Below are 22,408 nucleotides of genomic sequence, written 5' to 3'. Positions count from 1 at the left end.
CCCCGAGGGTCTCCGCGCCCCGGACGCCAAGTAAACACCTCCTGAAGAGGACCCCACCCCTTCCCAAGCGCGAGGGGTCGGAGCTTTTCGGGGATCCAGGGGACGCTTCTCACGGGAAGACGCCCTCCCGAGTTTCAAGTTTGTTGCTCTTTTCCCTTTGGCACTTTGGGAATGTGTGGAAGGGGCCGCCTCTTTGACTTGTGACTTTTCTGCTATTCCAACTCCCCTCCCTCTCTGTATAACCTTAGCCACCTCCCTTGGGCTTTGGCGTGGTGTACTTTTCTTTGCGGGGCACAAAAGCAAGGACTCTATTTTGAAGAGATCGGCAGTTCATCAGAAAAAGAAAATCTATTACAAGGCTTCATAGTTTCCACACTTGCTTCTTTTCAAGTAGTCCTGCTTAGGTGGATTATCTCGTCCTCTTCTGGTTTGCTGTTGTTTTCTAATGGCTGTGGAAGAGAAGCCAAGTCAAAATGATAACCAGCACAACACTGATTAAAAAATCGGTATCCCGATGAGCAGCCTGAGGGAAGTGCAGCAGAGGCCCATCGAAACCTGCACACAAAGCTCAGAAGCCCCCTTGCCCCGTGCTGTTTATTCCAAAGAATGATTACAAACAAACATCAACGAGAAACCTTTCAAGGCATCCTCGGCCAAAGCCTTTTCTTTTTACATAGTCCAAAATTAAGTCACTTTTGCCCCATCTAAGAGAACACTTTATCTATACATTTCCTCTTCTAGTTTTAAGGTTTAAGAAGTCAGTCTACTCTACGTTACTTTTGGACCCCTTCCCTCACCCCAGCAGAGAACCATTCCCATTGGGCATGTGTTTGGGTGAAGCTACCTCACTGGGCACCTGATCCCTTGAAGCAGTGTGATAGTCCTGGTACTTGAGAATTGCTGTTATCATTTTCCGTGGGTCAATATTTCTTAAAGAAATCAATGTGTTTATGTCAAGAACTTAAAGAATCTTACTGAATTTAAGTACTTGAGTGGTACCTTGAGGAAATTAACTTCCCCTCAGTTAAACTCATTTTTCATGCTGAATGGACTGAAATATACTCTAGGTTGCCTTTTCCGAAACCTGTGATACCATGCTTAATTCAGCCCCATTGCAGATGAAGTAGAGGGTTGGTCAAATGCATGCGAAGAAGGCATGCTCTAGGGAAGAGGTGGTTCTATCTGAGGACAGTGTGTGACTTCCCTATTGATGGGCTCCCTGCCATCAGCACAGATGGGCATGTTGTGTGCCCCCAGGCGACTATCTGTGCATCAGATATGGTTGCTGAAGTCACAATTCACTGACGGAAAAGTTGAAACAGCTGGCTGTCCTGAAACAGGAGATGTGCCATTGATAGATCTACTGGATCCAGAGTGATTTGGCCAAAGTTAATCATTTGTTTCCTGACTTGAAAAATTGTTCATTATGTATGTGAAGTTGCCTTAGAATAGAGCATCATCTTAAATAATCAGAAACCCAAGTTACAATATTTAATGTTTATGTCAGACTCTGTCAAGCCAATGATACTTCATTTTGTGTTCCACATCTGCCCAGGCCTGCCCAAGTTGTATGCCTTCAGCTGCTTAGAACAGGAAGGGAAAGGACATTACCTTCTTTGGGTGTGGCTGAAGATTAGCATGGAGGCTAAAATTCATCAGAAGGCCCTTGGCAGCCAGGCGCAGTGGCTCACGCCTGTAATCCCAGCACTTTGGGAGGCTGAGGCAGGAGGAATACTTGAGCCCAGGAGTTCAAGACCATCCTGGGTAACATAGTGAGACCCTGTTTCAGTTAAAAAATATTAAGAAGAAGAAGAAGAAAAAGAAGGCCCTTGGCTGGGCTATAGGGAGAACACCTATACTGTGGACTTCTTCTGTGTGAGTGTGTGTGTGTGCGTGTGTCTTTTAGGAAGTCTGGTAGCATAGTAGGAGGGCTCTCCATCTGTACCTGAGGCCCTACTAAGACTCATTCAGTTGTGACTCATAAGGAAAATAGCCATTTTCATTTTCTGACTCATGAACACAGTGTACAGCTTGTAGTTCACCTTCTATCTTCCTCCTGAAAACTCACTTTGGGACACTTTTCTATCTTGAGAAAACTAGGAACACTACCAGGCAATAGTTACTTGTGTCTTTTTCCTAAGGAGACTTGAAGAAGTTAAAAAAAACCCTGCACATCTTTATAATTTAGTGGAGGTTGTTTAGCAGAGTACAAAAAAATCTCTGTTGACTTTAACCGTAATACCCATCTAAGGCTTCCTTCGTAGAATCTGGGCTTATCATCATCTGCAACGGAAGTTCTGCTTTTGTGGCCATGACCAGTTTGGACTCTCTGATAGACTGAAACCCATGGCTGTAGGTCCGCTATGTGCTTTGGATCCAGAAATTGTGATTCATTTTAATGCAAGGTTTCTGTGCATTAAATATACAGAAATATTTGAGCAAATCTGAATTGACCATCTCCTCAAAACATGTTCAAGAGCTGTTCTCTTTTCCTTACTTGCATATACTTGTGAGTAAATTATAGATATGACACATAAGAATACCCAGAAATAGATTTACAACCTAGAAATCTGATGGATAGCTGATGATAAGGTAGGTAAGTTCCTTTAGGTGATGGCATGGCATGTATTTAGAAAGTCTGGAATACATGTCAAATGTTTCCTGGGAAGGTAACCTACTTGATTTCCACTGATTAGTTTATCAGATTGCTAGTAGTCTCCTAGTCAAAACAACACAATACAACAAAACAAAAACCAGAAAGGAATGGGATCAAGCACAAAAAAAGTTTTGATGGAGGCAAAGGGTTGGGGAAATACCTAGAGTCCGGGACATTATCTAGGGACAAGTGTGAGTGGGCCATCCTAGTGGGAAATATTTGACAGCCCAGGCATCTCCTTGGAGAGAAAATGAGTGGAGCAGTGGATGGATAGGGATGGAGAAGTATAAGAAGCAGACATTTACTGAAGTTGAAAGTCACCTCCACCACACTTTTGCTGAGGACTACAGTCTTGTCAGTGGTTGCAAACTTTTTTTTTTTTTTTTTTTTTGAGTTGGAGTCTCTCACTGTCGCCTGGGCTGGAGTGCAGTGGCGCGATCTCAACTCACTGCAACCTCCGCCTCCCGGTTTCAAACGATTCTCCTGCCTCAGCCTCCCAAGCAGCTGGGATTACAGGTGCCTGCCACAACGCCCAGCTAATATTTTGTATTTTTTAGTGGAGACGGGGTTCCACTATGTTGGCCAGGCTGGTCTCAAAGTCCTGACCTCGTGATCCTCCTGCCTCGGCCTCCCAAAGTGCTGGGATTACAGGCATGAGCCACCGCGCCCGGCCAGTGGTTGCAAACTTAAATGTCTTATAATTTGGTGGAGGGAGGCTGGCCTCTAGAGAGTAAATATGGAATATATGTACCATTCTAGGAGGCACCACTGCTTGATTCTAGGCCATGGTTATATCGACCATATTACCAAATTATCTTGTTTTTCAAGAGAAGCTAGAAATCTAGATTTTTATGCTCTATCTGCCAGTTCTTATTTTTATTTATTTTGAGACAGAGTTTTGCTCTTGTCGCCCAGGCTGGAGTGCACTGGCGCGATCTCGGTTCACTACAACCTCTGCCTCCCAGGTTCAAGCAATTCTCCTGCCTCAGCCTCCTGAGTAGCTGGGACTACAGGCCTCACCACCACACCCGCCTAATTTTTGTATTTTTAGTAGAGACAGGGTTTTACCATGTTGGCCAGGCTGGTCTCAAACTCCTGACCTCAGGTGATCTGCCCGCCTCAGCCTCCCAAAGTTCTGGGATTATAGACGTGAGCCACCACGCCCGGCCTCTGCCAATTTTTATATGTGATTTGATCATCTCAGAGGGGCCAAACACAGCTGCAGATTAGCTGTTTGCAGCCACTTTATTGTAAGTCTTAACATGGTGTCCTTCTGTGAACCACAGTGATTCTTCTCATTCACTCACCAGGAAGAATGTCTAAACGTTCACTACATACCCAGTAGTGGCATTCAGTATTTATCGATACATCCACACCTTCCTACTGGGTCTCCCTAAAGAGAGGGAGTTGCCTGGTATTTTCAGCCTATGCATTCTCTAAGCTATTATAACAGGGAAAATCTGCATCCAGCTGCTACTGTTTGGAGCTGTCTCAACACCTGTGTAGGATGGTTCCACGAGTGGTGAGGCTGCAAATTGAGCTTTTCTCTTCAACCCTTCAACTCCTTCCTCCACTGAAAATGCCATGGCCTCCAATGTCACATGATGGACTTCTTGTTTTTCACTCCTTTTTCAGTTGAATCTCATGAATTGGCGGTCTGTCTCAGGCGTTATCCTGAGGGTTAGATAATGAGCAGCGGCGTGCATTCTGATAACTTAGAATACAACATTTTGCCTCTGTGCCTAGTGTGGGCATGTGATGAGCCCCTGTGAGACTCAGTGAAAGAACATATAGTACCTTGCGTTTCCTCATGAGACAAGTGTGGGGCCTTGTTATTCGTTAGGAATTTGAGAAATCTCTTTTTATCTGCTTCAAAAAGCAGAAATATTTTAAATCTTCTGTGTAAGTGCAAGGTATTATAAGCTTCATGGTAGGATATATAGGAATTATGTACAGTCATGGTTTTCCAAGTTTGAGTCATCTCTTTTTTTTTTTTTTTTTTTTTTGCGAAAATGCAGCAACTTGTGTTTTTACCAATCTGTGATTAAAATGTTTCTTAATGGTGAGTTTTTAAAAACTTTTTTTTTCTTTTTCTCACCATGCTGAGATATTTACAAAGTAAATAAGAGGTTAAAGGTTAAATGCCAAAGGTATTAAAATAAACATCTCAGCCTTATAAGCACATTCTGTAATAGTGGTAAACAAATTGTGTTTTGAATTTCAGTTTCAGAATTTATGTTGGCAGAGACAAAAGGTTTTGGGGCATCCTAGCAAAGTATTTTTTTCATATATCTTTGGGACAGCCACACTTAAGAGAAGTACAACTGTAAAAGCCAGCCCCAACATAGTGACATGGACTTTGACAACCCATAGAACTCAAACTGTACATGTGAATGAAGTTGGCCCGCCCTTCTGAGTTACCACCATGAGAATGACGTCATTGCCGTTGTTCAAAGCACTTTTGAATGGTCATTTATGAGCTATGTAATAAAACCTATTTTTTTGCCGGGTGTGGTGGTTCAGGCCTTTACCAAAAAAAATTTTAAAAATTAGCCACGTGTGGTGGCATGCACTATAGTCCCAGCTACTTGGGAGGCTGAGGTGGGAGGATTTCTTGAACTGAGGAGTTCAAGTATGCAGTGAGCTGTAACTGTGGCACTGCAGCCTGGGTGAGAGTGAGAGAGAGAGAGAGAGAGAGAGAGAGAAAAAAAAGAAAGAGACAGGGCTGGGCCCTGTGGTTCACGCCTGTAATCCCAGCACTTTGGGGGGCCGAGGTGGGCAGATCACCTGAGGTCAGGAGTTTGAGAGCAGCTTGGCCAACCTGGTGAAACCCCGTCTCTACTAAAAATACAAAAGTAGCCAGGTGTGGTGGCGCATGCCTGTAATCCCAGCTACTTGGGAGGCTGAGGCAGAGAGAATCACTTGAACTTGGGAGGCGGAGGTTGCAGTGAGCCTAGATCACGCCATTGCACTCCAGCCTGGGCAACAAGAGTGAAACTCTGTCTCAAAAGAGAGAAAGAAGGGAAGAAGAGGGAAGGAGGGAGGGCCTTATTTTTTATTTTTTAACTCCTTAGTGCCCAGTGTGATCATTCCTATTACTCACCAGACTTTGCACTACATCTCTCTCAGGTGTTTCCAGAAGTTACATTGTGCCTCAAAGGCGGAACAATTAGCCCCACTAAAGATATGCAGTATCCAGCAGGTCCCTCTTCCCTGGAATAAGTATAAGAACTGCTCTGAAGGAGGCACACTCTCTTGGGTCTTTTGAGCTCTGATAATGTTTGTTACAAATTCATTTATAGCACTTTATGGTCATACGTTACATTATAGAAAGTAAAACATAGGCTACACTGTAGAAAGCCCAGAAGAGAGCTTAAAAATTCTATCCTAAATCCATTTGTTAACTTCACAGAGAGATCTAGAGAGGTTAAATTACTTCCAAAGTCTCATAGCTAGTTTTTAGCTGAGCTGGTGCCAGAATCCAAGTTAGATCTGATCCAGTGCAGATCTAACCTTATTAGATCCCAGTCTAATAAGGTTTTTCTTACCAAACAGTGGTGGGAATAATTCTTTAAGAGTCTGGACGTGACCAGATAGTTTTCTTTCTGGGACTTTTCAAGAAAGTCTGCTTGTAGGTGGAAGGTTACTGTACTAACTTCATTATAAGAAATTTAGAAGAATTCAGCCGGGCGCGGTGGCTAACGCCTGTAATCCCAGCACTTTGGAAGGCCGAGGTGGAGGGATCACCTGAGGTCAGAAGTCCGAGACCAGCCTGGCCAACATGGTGAAACCCTGTCTCTACTAAAAATAGAAAATTAGCCGAGTGTGGTGGCAGGCGCCTGTAATCTCAGCTACTTGGGAGGCTGAGGCAGGAGAACTGCTTGAACCTGGGAGGCCGAGGTTGCAGTGAGCCGAGATCACACCATTGCACTACAGCCTGGGGCACAAGAGCGAGACTTCATCTCAAAAAAGAAAAAAAAAAGAAAAAGAAATTTAGAATAATTCACCCAAAGTACCCCCACACCCTAACACAGTAATGATTTTTGTCTCTGGGTTTCCTTTCAGTCTGTTCAAACGCATTGTTTCTTTGTTGGTTTGTTTTTCTTGAGATGGAGTCTCACTCTGTCGCCCAGGCTGGAGTGCAGTGGCATAATCTCGGCTCACTGTAACCTCCCTCCGCCTCCCAGGTTCAAGCGATTCTCCTGCCTCAACCTCCTGAGTAGCTGGGATTATAGGTACACACTACCACACCCGGCCAACTGTTTTATTTTTAGTAGGGACAGGGTTTCACCATGTTGGCCAGGCTGGTCTTGAACTCCTGGCCTCAAGTGACCCACCTTGGCCTCCCAAAGTGCTGGGATTATAGGCATGAGCCACCACACCGGGCCTCAAACACATTGTTTTTATGTGGTTGTAATTATGGGGCAAATATACAATTTGTGTTCTGTTATTTTTCCACTTGTTTTACAAATCCTTTTTCTTGATAAGCATATTTGTTATATTTTGGTGGCAGTATTATAATCCCATGTAGCCAGATTACTCACTGTGTGTCATAACTGTATGGAGACTTCCTCCAGAAGTGTGTACAGGGGAGAGTTCCTCCTTCCACCCACTAGAACTGCTGTGGTCAGTAATGGGCTACTTAATCTTTGGCTCCTGAGATATGAAGCCCCCTCTTTGGGTGAGCTTGGGATGCATACTCCACATTCCCAGGTTCTAGCCCAAAGGTACCTACCATTGGTGCTCCCCCTGGATTCTGGCGTTGACACTCAAATATGTGACACCAGTGGGTACTCAGACCTCTAGGTCTTCCTTGGCAAATATGAGTGGTCCTACCAGAGAACGGGAGTGGTTGGAGATGGAGAGCTTTGAACCCCAAAGTGGAGAGAAGACATTGCCATGGCAAAGGAGGTTAGCATACAGGCTTGGTGAATTAGAGCTGGGCATGGTGGCTCAGGCCTGTCATCCCAGCACTTTGGGAGGCCGAGGAGGGCAGATCACTTGAGGTCAGGAGTTCGAGACCAGCCTGGCCAACATGTCGAAACCCCCGTCTCTACTAAAAATACAAAAAAATTAGCTGGGTGGGGGTGGCGGGCACCTGTAATCCCAGCTACTCAGGAGGCTGAGGCAGGAGAATCGCTTGAAATGGGAGGCAGAGGTTGTGGTGAACCGAGATCTTGCCACTGCACTCCAGTCTGGGTGACAGAGCAAGATTCTGTCTCCAAAAAGATGAATTAGTCTCTCTGCCTCTGCTTATGAGAAGCTCCCCGTATAGTGGAGAAATGATAACAAAAGGCTTCCATATACATGATTTCATTTCATTCTAGCACCAGTGTTGGTTTTTATTGCCATTTTACAGGTAAGAAAATCAAAGTGTAGTGAGGGGAGGGGAATTACTTAGGGCCACACAATTTGTATCTGACCAGCCAGATCTGCTAAGTCCCTGCTCTTTCAAAAGTGGTTCAATAAATTATTTCTAAATTTGACAATGCCGAGTCCACGTATTTGTGTACTTTTTCATTATTTCACATACTCCTGAGGGAAGGTAAGGCTGATAGAAAATCACCAATTTTGGTTGATTTTATTCAGTAATACCAGAGGGGATAATTTAGACTTAAGAACATTGTCTGTTATAAGTAGTAGTGTTCTGAGTTTTAATTTCCTTGCTTTGGGACTTTGCCATAGAGACTAGAAGATGTCATAGTGAGAGCAAGCATAAAAGTAAAAGAAAGTCATACTGGCCGGGTGTGGTGGCTCACGCCTGTAATCCCAGCACCTTGGGAGGCCGAGGCGGGTGGATCACGAGGTCAGGAGATTGAGACCATCCTGGCTAACATGGTGAAACCCCGTTTCTACTAAAAATGCAAAAAAAATTAGCCAGGCGTGGTGGTGGGCGCCAGTAGTCCCAGCTACTCGGGAGGCTGAGGTGGGAGAATGGCGTGAACCTGGGAGGCGGAGCTTGCAGTGAGCCGAGATCGCGCCACTGCATTCCAGCCTGGGTGACACAGCGAGACTCCGTCTCAAAAAAAAAAAAAAAAAAAAAAGAAAGTCATACTAGAAGGCTCTCTAATCTTAAATAGGATTAAAAAAAATAGAAAATAGGAAAATGTGAGAACAACAGAGATTTAGTTGTTTAATTCTTAAATACATTAACAGAATACAACAACAACAAAATTAGAATATCACATTGTTAGTCTCCTAATAATTTCTTCGGTGTGACCACCATTTGATGTTGACAGCAATTTAGGATAACATTACATGGTCACAGAATATTTTGAACAGTATTATCTGATTCTAAGAAATTTTCAATGAAAAAATAATAGGGCTGTTTTTGGTGTCCTAGGAAGATGCAGACCTTATAGAAAATTTTAGATTTAAATGCAGAAGAATCTAATAAGCTATTTTAAGAATGTAAGTAAAGATAGCTTCCTTCAAGGCTTGGGAATGCTGTAATGCAGAAATATGCATCAATGCAAAATGATGACAATGCCCTTTCCCCACATCAGATTATCGGAGATTCCTAACATTTGGATGGGAGAATGTCCTGAGTCCTCTGAGAATATGTTGGAAGCTACTGACCTGTTCCCTGACAGTGTTTATAATAACAAATAAACATTCCACAGATCACGAGAACAAACAAAACAGGACCAATCTAAATGTTCATTGGAAGAGAAATACATGTGGCTTGTTTGATAATATGGTATCAATATGCATAGGTGTCACAAGGGTAGTGTTTGGTAAAGAAGCAAGTTGTAGAAAGATGCATATCTGAAACCATGTAAGAAAAATGTCAAAAACACAAAATAAGACTGTTATTTGGGGGTCTATACATTTATTTGTGTATGTGTACATATATGTATTTGTGTGTATATTATTTAAAAAAACATAGGCTGGGCGTGGTGGCTCATGCTGTAATCCTAGCACTTTGGAAGGCCGAGGCGGGTGGATCACCTGAGGTCAGGAGTTTGAGACCAGCCTAGCCAACATAGCGAAACCCCGTCTCTACTAAAAATACAAAAATTAGCCTGGCGTGGTGGTAGACGCCCGTAATCCCAGCTACTCGGGAGGCTGAGACAGGAGAATCGTTTGAACCCAGGAGGAGGAGGTTGCAGTAAGCTGAGATCATTCCACTGTACTCCAGCCTGGGCAATACAGCGAGACTCCGTCTCAAAAAATAAATAAATTAATAAATTAATTAATTTAAAAAAATCCACAGACTAGAAAGATCCACACCAAGTTCAAAATACTGAAGGGGGAAAGAGGAAAGGGAGACGACTGAGTCAGTAATGTTTTATTTGCTTTACATATAGAAAAATCCAAAGCAAATATGATGAGATATTATTAATTCTAGGCAGTTGTACATATATATTTCTTTGTTATCCTCTGTAGTTTTAACATCTTTTCTCAGTTCAGATGAAAAAATACATATAATTCTTCAGTTAACTTCAGGAGGTTTATAAACCCCTGAAGCCCATACAGTAGCATTCCAAGAATTACAACTAACATTGTCTTGAAATGAGTATTAGGGAGTATGGTCAATTTTGGATCTATGTCAGGTTATTTCAATGACAGTTGACATACAGTCGCATCAATAGTGAGTCCCACTGACTATTGTGTAAAGAGCCATTAGGGGATATGTCTCCCAATGTTCAATACATCTTAGCTCTGCTTAGCCACCTTTTCTTGTGTTAGCTTTCGGTGTGACCAATCACCCAAACTCAGTAACTTAAATAATAAATGTTTATACTTTCTTATGATTTTGTGCACTGGCGTGGCAGTTCTGGTCTCAGCTGGTTCATTCAATCACTGTGGTCAGCTAGTGGCTTGGCTGGGAATGGATGGTCTAGGGTGGCCTCACTCACATGTCTGGTAGTTGGTCCATTCTCAGCTGGGGCCATGGGATGGCTTGGCCATGTGTCTCTTGTCACAACAGTCTAGCTCTGGCTTGTTTACATAGTAGTGGTCACACCACAGGGTTCCCAAGAAAAGCAAGGGTACAAGCTCCAGGGCACACACATTTTTCAACCTTTGCTTGCATCATGCTTGCTATTATCCCCATTGGCTGAAGCAAGTCACACTGTCAAGTCCAGAGTCATTGTGGAAGAGGACTGCCCAAAGGCTCAGATTCAGTTCCCTACCCTCAACCTTTTCTGTCAACTTTCCTACATTGCGGGAATACTTGGAGGCAGGAATAGATTGAGTGGTAGCTCCAGTTTTCTCTGGCTGATCCCCTGAACCCCTGTGTTTGACAGAAGCCAGCATGGCTCCTGCTCTGTCTGCTGCTGCTTTCCCAAGCAAGGCATGAGAAATTGGAGCTGAAGTCCTTTTGTAGTGATGAGGCTCAGTCTCATTCTAAAACTGCTATCTTTTGTTGGGGGAAAAAAAGGGCAAAAACAGAAGCTAACAACAAGAAGGAAAATCATTTTCTATCTGCTAAAGGGTGCTTTACAAGAATAACAAACATTTTACATTAAGTCCAAAGTTAGAGAGCAATGAATCATGCCAAACCATGCTGGGCTCGATGGCCTGCTGGACAGAAAGGGGAATGCAGGCCTTCCAAGGTGGGGACAATACTTCTTGCTGCCCAATTCTGCATTTTTGCCCACCTCGGAGCTGTCCATGTGAAGAAAGACATTCCTCACACAGACAAAAATTCTTTTTTTTTCCCCTTGGTTGAAAGTCATGTCTTTTGGACTGTAAGATGGTTCTCAAAATAACCCTGTGTCAATTCCATATTCTGTGAGCCACAGATTGTGCTATCTGTGGGCTCCTCAAGACGTGAATCGAGTAGGATTAGTTTAGCTTCATGCCCAGGACTTGTACAGGACGTGAAAAATTCCTTGACCTACTGATCTTTCACTTTGACTTTCTGTTCTGTCTTTCAATCAAAAATTTAAAAATAAGTAAGTTGGAGAGAAAACAAATCCCTCAACTTCAGCAACTGACAACTCATGACCAATCTTGATTTCACTGTTCTTATCTTCCCCTCGTTTCTTTAGAAGCAAATCCTAGATAGCATACCATTTCATCCATAAATATCTCCATATTATATTGGCTTTTACATAGAGCAAAGCTAGACACTAACTGCTCATTGGACTGAAAGAAGAGATATACTCAGAGAACCAAAGCAAATAGCTTCCCTTTAACTTTTAATAGGAGTGGCTTTGTTTTATAGAACGTTGTAGGCATCTCCAGCCACTGAGGGGACTTCTTCAAGCTTGGCCCAGCCTCATCCACAGAAGGATCTGGCAGTGATATCTTGGCATTCATAGTCTCAGTGTGCAAGACAGCATTGGTTCCCCACCCTACAGTCCCAGCTCTACCTAGGCACTATCATATGTATCATGGTAATGGCTATGGAAAATAATATCCCTCCCTCCCTGCCTCCCTTCCCCTCTTCCTCTTTTTAGAGATGAGGTCTTGCTGTGTTGCCCAGGCTGGTCTCAAACTCCTGGCCTCAAGTGATCCTCCTATCTCAGCCTCCCAAAGTGCTGGGATTACAGGTGTGAGCCACCGCATGCAGCCTCTTTCTTTTTTGACAGGGTCTTGCTCTGCCATCCAGGCTGAAGTGCAGTGGTGTGATCTTGTCTCACTGTAGCCTCAACCTGCTAGGCTCAAGAGAGCCTCCCATCTCAGCCTCTTGAGTATCTGGGACTACAGGCATGAACTGCCATGCCTAGCTAATTAAAAAAAAATATATATATATTATATATATATATATACACATACATATATATATGTATGTAAAATATATATTTTTTTTACAGGGTCTCACTATGTTGCTCAGGCTAGTCTAGAACTCCTGGTCTCCAGCGATTCTCCTGCCTTGGTGGCCCAAAATGCTGGGATTATAGGTGAGAGCTACTGTGCCCAACCTTGTTTCTTTCAGTGACCAAATAGCTTTAAATATAGAATGTCAAGATGAGAAGTATCCTGGAGACCACTTCCAGGGTAGTCTATGAGATTGTTTGTGTCCATATTCATTCTTAAGTGAATTTTTTCCTGGGAAAAAGATTCATAAATCCCCAATGTGGTTCATGGTCTCCCCAAGTGACCCTTTAAGGTCCAGAGAACTGTAGTGGCCTGACCTAGGTCTCTCAGTTACTTGGCAAGTTAATAGCAGAGTTGTCCCTAGAATACAAGTCTCTTAACCCACACTTCAGGAATTATGGTCGTAAACCTGCTTTTACTGGAAATGTTTGAAAATCAAACATAATAGAGTATTAGAAGAGAGGTTCAAAGTGGTAAATTTTTCTGTGATCACAAAGAGAAACGCATTCAATACAGACTCCAAATAAATATGTCAGGGACATAAAGTTTTTACTTTATATAAATAATTGAAAACCCATTTTCCTGGTGAGGATACATTGATATTAATTATAAAATTAGTATTTAATAGTTGACATAAGAAATTGCTGGGCCTTAATATCTGGACTCTGGAGCAGATTTCTGTGCTTTGTTTCTATGATCTAGAACTAGGGCTTGGGGTGTAGAAAAACTGGGATGGCCTTTTCCTTCTAGCTCTTTCTCTCACACACCCTCACACCCCAAACCCATCTTCCAACTGTGTCCTTTTCTTTCCCCACAAGGCCTCTTGCCCATCCTCTCCTTGAATCATTCATCTGGACTTGGAAAGGATGAGGAGAGCTGGAGAAGGCAGGAGACATAGTTTGCACCTGCTGAGAAGTGAGGAAACATAACTAAGGCCAGTAAACCAAAGGGAGCTCTCTCCTCCTCCTCCTCATCCTCCTCTTCCTCCTTATCCTCCTCTTCCTCTTTCTCCTTTTTGTCCTCCTCCTCCTCTTCCCTAAGGCTCTCTTGATACTCCTTGGTCCAGCCCTGCTTAGCAACTCTCCAAGCAAGCATGGAGGACAATGTGGCAAGCATTGTCTGCTCTATGGAGACAAGGAGACATCGTCCTCTTTGTTTGGGGCTATGAGTCAAGAGTCTTCAGTTTTTTGCAGCAGTTGTATTTAAGTGTCAGTTGACAAAAGTGAATGTTATATGCTCCAATTAAGATGTAGTGAATTGTGACATTCTACCACTTGCCAAGTCCTGTGATTCCACCTCTGCAGTGTGGCTACACTCACCTCTATCAGCTGACCAAATTCATCCACTTGGTGTTTCCCTTTCAGGCTTAGATGTTCTCCATCTTCAGCTTGTGTCTGGCTGGAATCAATTCCTCCCCCTCTCCATCCCGTCAGTCTAATTCTTCTTTTAAACCAGCCTTAACTCTGCCTTCTTGAGCCTCATCATTGAAAATTACCTCCTTGGCAAGTTATGGTGGCTCACGCCTGTAATCCCAGCACTTTGGGAGGCCAAGGTAGGTGGATCACCTGAGGTCAGGAGTTTGAGACCAGCCTGGCCAACATGGTGAAACCCTGTCTCTACTAAAAATACAAAAAAAAAAAAAAAAAAAAAAGCCAGGCGTGGTGGTAGGCACCTGTAATCCTAGCTACTCGGGAGGCTGAGACAAGAGAACTGCTTGAACCCGGGAGGCGGAGGTTGCAGTGAGCCAAGATTGCACCACTGCTCTCCAGCCTGGGCGACAGAGTGAGACTCGTCTCAAAAAAAAAAAAAAAAAAAGTTATCTCCTTCTTCAAAATCTCATGAGCACTTTATCTATAAAGATCTTATAATTGCTAATGTGCATTTTATCTTTCCTTCTGATCAGTTACTTTTCAGGTAGAATCCTTTCTTGTTCAGCTTTGTATCCCAGCCTCTCCTCTCCCCATTCCCACCTCCCCTCGTTGTTTCTTGACTTCCAATACTTGAGTATACGATACTATTTTAAAACTTAATGAGAGGACCAGGCACGGTGGCTCACACCTGTAATCCCAGCACTTTGAGAGGCTGAGGTGGGCAGATCACCTGAGGTCAGGAGTTCAAGACCAGCCTGGTCAACAGGGCGAAACCTCATCTCTACTGAAAATACAAGAATTAGCTGGGTGTGGTGGTGGGCGCCTGTAATCCCAGCTACTTGAGAGGCTGAGGCAGGAGAATTGCTTGAATCCGGGAGGTGGAGGTTGCAGTGAGCCGAGATCGTGCCATTGCACTCCAGCCTAGGCAGCAAGAGTGAAACTCCATCTCAAAAAAAAAAAAAAAACCAAAAACAAACAAACAAACAAACAAACAAACAAAAAACTTAAGGGGAGGCAGGGCACAGTGGTGCAACGCCTGTAATCCCAGCACTTTGAGAGGCCAAGGGAGGCAGATCCCTTGAGCTTAGGAGTTCAGGACCAGCCTGGGCAACATGGCAAAGACCTGCCAATACAAAAAATAGCTGGTTGTGGTGTTACACACCTGTAGTCCCAGCTACTTGGGAGGCTTATGTGGGAGGATTGCTGGAGCCCGGGAGGCAGAGGGTGCAGTGAGCCGAGATTGCAGAGAGAGACCCTGTTTCAGGAAAAACAACAACAAAAAACCCTAAAAAACTTAATGGGAAAAATGTTTGTATTTCTTTTTGTTATGCAGCAGTATACAATCTTTAAAACTACCCCCAGGTCTTTTCCTTGAGGGACAAAAGTAGGATGCAGAACTGCCTACAAGGTGGAGCGTTCTTAAAATCTACTCCAAAAAACTGCTGCTTGTGGGTACTCAGCTGATAGAATGAACAGGAGTGAATGAATAGGTGAAAACACCCTGTGATTTGAATGTCGCAAGCCTTTCATTTTCATTGAAACCTTGTCTGATGTGTGTCACTCCCCACTCCGTTGTGCTTGCCCTTCGGAAAGATGGAATGGTGAGGACAGAGAGGAGACAGGTGATTAAAAAGACAGTTAAAAGGGCACCTGAAAGCCAGGTGGCTTGTCCCTGGAAGGCAGTAGAAAGCAATCTGCAGTCATGATGCCTTTCTTCACTCATCAGCAGCTATAATGTTGAAAATGGGGCAAACGCCTTCCCCGTGCAACTGTTTAACAAAAGGTAGTTCTCCTAGAAAACAGAATCTGTTGTATATGTTGCCAGTGATTTTCACAAGTGTAGATGCCTAAGAAATAGGCAAATATGCTGAGCGTGGTGGCTCACACTTATAATCCCAGCACTTTGGGAGGCCTAGGCAGGTGGATTGCTTGAGCCCAGGCATTCGAAACCAGCCTGGGCAACATTGTGAGATCCTGTCTCTACAAAAAAATAAACAAAAATTAGCCAGGCATTGTGGTGTGTGCCTGTAGTTCCAGCTACTTGGGAGGCTGAGGTGGGAAGATTGCTTGATCCTGGCAGGTTGAGGCTGCTGTGAGCCCTGATCATGCCACTGTACTCCAGCCTGGGTGACAGAGTCAGAGCCTGTCTCAAAAAAAAAAAAGAAATAGGCAAATACAAGAGATGGAAAAAGGAATTGAAAGAATTGCCATGGGATTGCGCATTAGACAATTTGCTTTTTAAAATTGCATGTGGTTTTGAAGGACAGGTTGAATTTGGATGTTTAAAGTGCTTAGTAAAACTAAGACTGGCAGGGTCAAACTGTGCGCATGAAATCTTTGTTCTGGAACTCAAGTGAAAAATTGGCAGATTTGCACTTTTTGAGCTTTTTAGAGTCCATTTCCAGCTCCAGGTGGCTGGGTGAAGTATCCTAAGCTCTACAGAAGGGTAAAAGAAATAGCCTCCCACGTGAGTGGCAGGAGTAGGTAGGTAACCTGTAGTATCTGGAAAGATATGTAGATCACCAGTTAGAACATTTGGAAGGAGGAATTGCCAGTGGCTTGTAGACAAGGAATGGAGGACTTGAGACAGGCAAGGTAAATTGGGGCCCTCCTGCCAATTGGAAGTTTTTGAGTGATATTTTTAATATTTATTATTCCATCCTCCTTGGTTGGAAAGTGACGACGGAGAGGGACACTGTCATGCTCATGGTTTGTGTTTGTATTTCTGGCATGGGGTAGAATTGGCAACTTTGCTGAATTGAACAACTGTTCCCCACTAGACCAAAAGTGCCCAGAGGACTGAAAACCCTCCAATTCAACTTGGTGGCAGCAAGGCAGCCGCCAGTGAATGAGTGATTGATGAGAGCCAGCCGATTAAAGGAGACAACTAATTGTAAACTGGAAATAGTTTTCAAAGATAAAAGCAGCCCCCTCAGATAAAACCACTAGGGCTTCCTTTTGAGTTTTCTTTTCACAGAACAGGATATTAGTGGTTCGGTGGGGCTCCTGCAGGAGGGGGTAGCTGTGGAGGGAAGCTGGTAGGCTGGGAAGGTTTCTACCTGTTTCTCACTCCTTTCCTACTAACGCCCCTTCAATTGAGAGGCTAGGTAATTATAATTACCTGAGATCACACAACCAGTCCTGACCTGTCCCCACAAGGGGTGGAGCTACTCTTTCCAGGTCAAAATGGAAACCAAATTCACCGCTATCCATTCAAAAGCTCCCAACTCCGAACAAAGAGCCATTGCAATGGTGCCCACCTGGGCACCATTTTGGAGCCTGATATTTATGATCACATTTAGGTTCACATGGCAGGTGCCCACCTGGCATGGAGGCAGCAGTCTGTTCGAGTTCTGCCACCTGAGGACACCCAGACCTGTGACCCCAAGCGAGGGCTTTTCTGACGTTTGTGGGGGAGTGGTTAGGCTGCTTTTGCTGATATAAAAGATCACTGCTAGATTCATGGCCAGGATAAGAAGGTTTTCCTTGTTAAGTGATACGGACTTTCAGAATGTAAAATTTCCTGACCAAGGTTGTGTCTGTTCTGGTTTAAAGACGAGGATTTGCTGCCTTTGTTTTTCCTTAAGCCAACGTGCCATCCACCTGTGCTAGAGGAATCTGGTATTGCTCTCGTCCAAAGGCCAGGACGGTCTCAAAGGAGACATGCTAATGGCTTAATTGTTTTGTTTATTCTGCTCCCCACAAATTCCAGTAGCTTCATTTACATTCAGAGAACTTTTTTCAACTGTCTTGTCATTTCCCTTGGTTTTGAATGGCTCTTAATGTTTGCCCTTCATGTTGTTTTGAAAGGTTGATCATTAGTGATGGGTGTGGCTTTCTCCAAATGGGGGTTTTTCTTAGTGTGTGGTAGAGAAAGTGAGAGTAATTTTAAAAATAAAATATGCACATTTTTTCTATCTGTACACACAAACTCTAGATTATTTTGGAGCCTATTTATATTCACATGCCTTAGGTTTTGGGAGTTAAAAGATTAATGTGTACAAGGGAATGGTGATATTTAACAAGACAAAAATTTCGCTTTTACAGAGCTGTGGTTTGCTTTTCAAAATGTAGAGGTTTCTTTACCTTTGTGGTTTTTTTCTTTCTTTTTTTTTTTTTTTTGAGATGGAGTTTTGCTCTTGTTGCTCAAGCTGGGGTGCAATGGCATGATTTCAGCTCACTGCAACCTCCACCTCCTGGGTTCAAGTGATTCTTCTGCCTCAGCCTTCCGAGTAGCTGGAATTACAGGGGTGCGCCACCACACCCGGCTATTTTTTTGTATTTTTAGTAGAAACGGGGTTTCTCCATGTTAGCCAGATGGTCTTGAACTCCTGACCTCAGGTAATCCACCCGCCTCAGCCTCCCAAAGTGCTGAGATTACAGGTGTGAGCCACCGCACCTGGCCTGTTTCTTCACCTTTTACAAAGAATCCATTATAAGACTATTCTGGTTCGTGTTGTAAATGGATTTTTTTTTCTTTTTTTTTCTTTTCTTTCTTTCTTTTTTTTTTTTTTTTTGAGACAGGGTCTCTATCTGTCACCCAGGCTTGAGTACAGTGGTGCCATCACAGCTCACTGCAGCCTTAAACTCCTGGGGTCAAGCGATCCTCTTACCTCAGCCTCCCAAGTAGCTGGGACTACAGGCACGCACCACTACGCCTGGCTTAAATGCATTTTTATAATTTTAGTATAAACAAGACATTTTAGATTGAATAACTTTGTAATGTGCTAGGACAGTAGTTTTTAATGCAGGTGGGATCCAACTTTTGAGAAAGGGAAATGTGAAGGTTGAAGAAACTTAAAAATCAACTGCTGTTGGCTAGATCTAGGTGTGCTGACTTCCTTAGAAAAGAAATGCTTCCTTTCCCTGCAAACCGGAGTTTGGGAAATTTAGAGCTAGGAAATCATGTGGTCGATCTTAACGTTATAAATCACTCAGACAAATACAGGATAATGCTGTTTTCGGAAGTGCTTGTGATTGTACAGGATTACATGGTGATAAAGAGTTTTCAATGGCTCCTCCAGTTTCTGAGGGAGTTCTGTGCTTTGCTTTCTTGGTAATTCCTTCTGCAGACCTTAGAGCCTTTGAGGGGGGCTGGGTATGCTTCCGTGAATTTAACAGTTTAACACACTGTTGAATAGAAGAGAATCTGCTATTGGAACTAGCGATTACTAAGAAACCACTTCTGTATCATCCAGCATTTGTATCTACTTTAAAGTACATATTAGTATTTTCCTTGGTTTACAGATGAGGAAAATGAGTTAGGTACCGTGTTTAAGGTCACCCATCTGAAAAGTGGCAGAGAGGGGATTTAAACTCCTGGTCATCTGAATCTAAGGTCTGCTTAGAAGAGGAGCTGTTTGCTTCTAGACACATGCATATTTAGGTTGTGGGTCCACGGACTAATAGCATGGGCATCCCTGGGATATTATTAGAAATGCAGAACTTCAGGTCCCACCCACACCTGATTCCAGATCTGTGTTTTAACAAGGTCTCTAGATGATTGCAAAGCACTACTGCACAGGGACACTTCCCCAGAGGAAGTGTGATGGCCGCCCTCCAGGATATCATCTTCCAAGGTTAGGGACGTGCCAAATATCCCAAGCTTTCAGATATGCGACTCAATCATCTCTAATTATCCTGCTCAACCAAAAATTAAAGAGCGATTCTTCCAAGTGGAATCGAGGGAAACTTTTCTCCTGGACAATTCTGGAGGGAGTCCAGCTATCCTTAAGGAGATGCACAGAATAGGCTGTTGCCGACAGCATGCTTGGAAAACCTATCAACCCGGGGTGCCTCTTCCACGGCTGCTGTCCATGCCATACTTTCTCCCATTACTGATCCCTCTGAACTAGTCTATCAAACCTTCTCCTAAAGAGGGTGAGAACAGATTTTGTCAGGTCAGAGAGGAAGAAAGAGATCCAGAATGGGGACGATCAATAGCATGAAAATAGAGAAGGGCATTGAAAAGAGCCCAGCCTTCAGAACACTCCAGTCCTGGCGCTGGAGAACTGCACCTTACCTTTTACTCCTACCTGGTTTTCCTTTTAGAATTCCCCCAGGCATCTATGCTGGAGACGGTAGTGTCTTTGTCTGTTGTTCCCATCCCTGCCTTGCTCCTGCCATTTCCAACGTCCTGTGAGTATATCTTCACAGGACTCCCCCTTCCTTTTCACAGTGGCCACCCCAGTTTGGATGTGCATTGTCTTACACTGGGAACATTATAAGAGTTTCTTAAGTGGTCTTCACTCTTATCCCCTGGTAATTCACAGAAATAGCATCAGCGCAATCATCTTCTAGTAACACGGCTTTGCACCTGTCACTCTTCCTCAAAAACTCTCAGTTCCTACTGGGAACAGTCTAAAGACCAAAATGCATTACGGTCTAAATTAAACCAATTACTGGTTGCATTTATCCAACTCTATTTTCCAGTAGTCCTTCTCAAATAAATTCCATGAGGGCAGCCTACATGCCTTGTTCCTGCTATTAGCTCCTAGCACAGTGCTTGTACACAGTGGATTTTCACTAAATATTGATTGAATGAACGAATGAACTTATTCTCAGGTTTATGTTTTATAGTCTGCCTAGAATACACTCCTTGGTCAGGCCATTTCCTGTGACTAGATTTCCCTTCCCTTTTTTCCTGTTCATCTGAATCCTTAAAAAACCAAGTAAGGCCGGGCGCGGTGGCTCACACCTGTAATCCCAGCACTTTCGGAGGCCGAGGTGGGCCGATCACGAGGTCAGGAGATCGAGACCATCCTGGCTAACACGGTGAAACCCTGTGTCTACTAAAAATACACAAAAAAATTAGCTGGGCGTGGTGGTGGACGCCTGTAGTCCCAGCTATTCTGGAGGCTGAGGCTGGAGAATGGCGTGAACCTGGGAGGCGGAGCTTGCAGTGAGCCGAGATCGCGCCACTGCACGCCAGCCTGGGTGACAGAGCGAGACTCCGTCTCAAAAAAGACAAAAAACAAAAAACCAACCAACCAAACAAACAACAACAACAACAACAAATAAAGGCTCATTTCCTGGAAGCCTCTGATTTAACTCGTAGAGATCATTCCCTTCTCCAAATTGTGGCCCTTACCATAGAGTTATTTATTTGTGACTAAACTATGTCATCTTGCATTGTTATCTGTTTTCACACAGTCTCTTACAGCCCAAGTAGACTGTAAGCCTCTTGAGATCAGAGATAATTTACATTTCTTTGTATTTTTCAGAATTCACCATCTTTCCCTTTGGCCTTCCCACATTCCTGTACACTCTCGACATTCCCTGGTTATCTGGCAGTTCATATTGGGGAATTACGGTTAGCTGTGGATCAGGCCTCCTCTCCCCACTTTCCTCTCAGTAATGCATGTAGTCTCTGAGGGCAGACACTACATTCTCCTGTGTCTTTTCTGGTTTATTCAATGATAGAGGCTGTACCCTTTATCCTTTTCAATTTCATCTACATTCTTTTCCTTCTCCTGCTCGGTTCTTGGAACTCCCATTTCTGAGTGTCTACGACTACAACCATGGTGAATAGAAGGTAATGAAACTGTGAGTCAGTGTATCCTCTAGCTGGAGTGTGAAGGTGAGTCAGCAGACAGCAGCAGTGGATCTCTTCCACCCTGAGGAAAGGCAGGAGCCTGCCTGGTGATCAGGGAAGGAGGCCCTCCTCCCCACATTGTTTCCTGGAACTGAGTAGAACAAATTACTTAACTGTACTTCAGTTTCATTTGTTAAAAAATGAAGTAAGAATAGCTTCCATTCTCTTTTCATTCAAGTGGTGATGCATTGACAATTAATAAGAAAATTATAAAATGCCTTAGATACCACCATTGGGACTATGTAACGCACCACAACCTGGTTGTGGCTGAGGCTCTGTTCTAGCCACCCCTCCTTTCTGACTACCACATCGCCCTAAAGTTAGAGGCAACAATAGAGTTACCGCATTAGTGTTTTTCTAACAAACCTGTTCAAGTCCTGGCTCACTAAATTTTAGGGAAATGATATCATTTCTCTCCAGTCTTTTAACAGATTGTCTTTGAAAGAGTTGCATGTTGCCTGTTAAGGAAATGCTTCAGTTGGAAATAATTGAGTAAGGTTAGAAATGGTTCAAGAAAACAGACACATCCCTGCTTGACCTGCTCAGCCTCAAACTTTCATATCTCCTAGTTTGGGGAGGGATGGATGGCAGATGTAGAGTGCCTCAGTTTTTGTTTTGCAGAAAGTTATATCATCATCATGTAGAACAGACATCACAGAACGAAATTAATTAGTAATGCATTCACTGAATTTGGGCAGGATAGTTTGCTTATTTGAAAAAATTCTTGGCAAGGATGAGGGTGATTTCTCATCATCCTCCTCCCTAACTGGCTGGGTAATTTAAAGAAGGTTTGTGAGTTGAAATTTTCTGAATAGAGTGGGTTCAGTTTACCCTTTTTTATATGGTAGATTGCTAATAGTGCATTACTGGGAGTGGAGGAAAGACACCCTTTTCTGCCTTAACCCTGAGCTAGAGGAATCACAGCCTTGTCTAGAAGCTAAAGACATAATTATATCCATTTCATATGCGGTATGACAAAATCATTAGAAAATTATAATTGCAAATAGAAAAAATATA

General features: G+C 43.5%; 1 protein-coding gene across 2 annotated transcripts in view; it reads left to right on the top strand.

Moving 5' to 3' along the window:
• Positions 1 to 22,408, top strand: part of MYO1E (myosin IE) — a 237,249-nt gene that overhangs the window by 2,503 nt on the left and 212,338 nt on the right. The gene's annotated exons all lie outside the window — the stretch shown is intronic.

This window comes from Pan paniscus, chromosome 16, assembly GCF_029289425.2.
Source record: "Pan paniscus chromosome 16, NHGRI_mPanPan1-v2.0_pri, whole genome shotgun sequence".
Taxonomy (NCBI): Eukaryota; Metazoa; Chordata; class Mammalia; order Primates; family Hominidae; genus Pan; species Pan paniscus.
This window is presented reverse-complemented; position numbering and strand designations above follow the sequence as displayed.